This window comes from Nicotiana tomentosiformis, chromosome 9 (genome assembly GCF_000390325.3).
Source record: "Nicotiana tomentosiformis chromosome 9, ASM39032v3, whole genome shotgun sequence".
NCBI classification, from domain to species: domain Eukaryota; kingdom Viridiplantae; phylum Streptophyta; class Magnoliopsida; order Solanales; family Solanaceae; genus Nicotiana; species Nicotiana tomentosiformis.
Window position 1 is genome coordinate 96,731,039 of NC_090820.1, and position 1,646 is coordinate 96,732,684.

Below are 1,646 nucleotides of genomic sequence, written 5' to 3' on the forward strand. Positions count from 1 at the left end.
ATAAAAACTCAATTATCACCAGAAAATCCGTAAACATGATAAGAACGATAAATTAAACAACACTAGTATAACACATAGCAATTAAGCATAAGAATGAGACAATATAAGAAAAACTGAGAAACATGGGAAAATAGGTAAATTGATGGCGCATAAGTACTCGTCACCTCACATATACGCCGCTCACATGAATTTCACTTAGCAAGTAATCTAAGGTTCCTAATTCCCTCAAGCCAGGGTTAGACACAACACTTACCTCGCTCTGAAGGCCACTTAATTCTCAATCACAACTTTTCCTTTGGAATTCACCTCCAAACCACTCGTATCTATTCAAAAATGACTCAATAATATCAAATATTTCTAAAGGAATCAATTATATTGCGTAAGTTAAAGATTCCCAAATTTTCCTCCAAAAAGTCGAAAAATCGACCCCAGGCCCGCTCGGTCAAAACCCGAGGTTCGGACCAAAATCCTTTTACCCATTCACCCCCGAGCCCGAATATGTAATTAGTTTTAGAATCCGACCTTAAATTGGGGTCTAAATCCTCAAATTTCGAAATTCCTAAGTTCTACCCAAAAATCCTAATTTCACCATATAAATTCTAGATTCTAGGTTGAAATCTTGTTATAAGATGTAAAAGATTGAAAGAAAAGAGTTATGAATCACTTACCTATGATTTGGGGAAGATTTGATCTTTGAAAAATCGCCTCTTAAGGTTTAGGGTTTTGAAAATATGAAGAATGAATGAAAAATCCCGTTTAAGCCCCTTTTACTCAGCTGCAGGTGTCGCAATTGCGACCTGAGTTTCGCAAATGCGAAGGAACAATCGCAATTGCGATGCCCTTCACAATCCCGCTGCCTTTGCAAATGCGAGGAAAGTGTCGCATTTGCGACCACTGAACCTCGTAAATGCGAGTAGATGTCCGCATTTGCGAACCTGTCCTTCCCAGACTCCATTCGTAATTGCGAAGGTAACCTTGCCAATATGAGAACTACTGGCCCAGGCTTCTTATCACAATTGCGATGAAAGCCTCGCAATTGCGGACCCTGTTATGTTCGCATTTGCGATGCGGCCTACAACAGGTTCAGTTATACCAGCAAAAGTTTCTAAGTTCAAAACATCCTGTGGCCTATCCGAAACTCACCCGAGCCCTCGGGGCTCTAAACCAAACATGCACACAAGTCTAAAAATATCATACAAACTTGCTCGTGTGATCAAATCACCAAAATAACACCTAGAACTACGAATTTAGCACCAAATCAAATGAAATTCTCAAGAACACTTTCAAATTCATATCTTCTCAACTAGACGTCCGAATCACGTCAAATCAACTCCGTTTCTCACCAAAATTCACAGACAAGTCTTAAATATCGTAATGAACCTGTACCGAGCTTCGAAACCAAAATACGGACCCGATACTAACAATGCCAAATTTCAATCAATTCTTAAAAACAAATAATTTCCAGACTTTTAATTTTCATCAAAAATTCATAACTCAAGCTAGGGACCTCCGAATTCAGTTCCGGGAATACTCCCAGGTCCAATAATTCGATACGGACCTACCGAGACCGCCAAAACATGGATCCAGGCCCGTTTACCAAAAATGTTGACCGAAGTCAACTAAAATCAACTTTTAAGGCATAAATT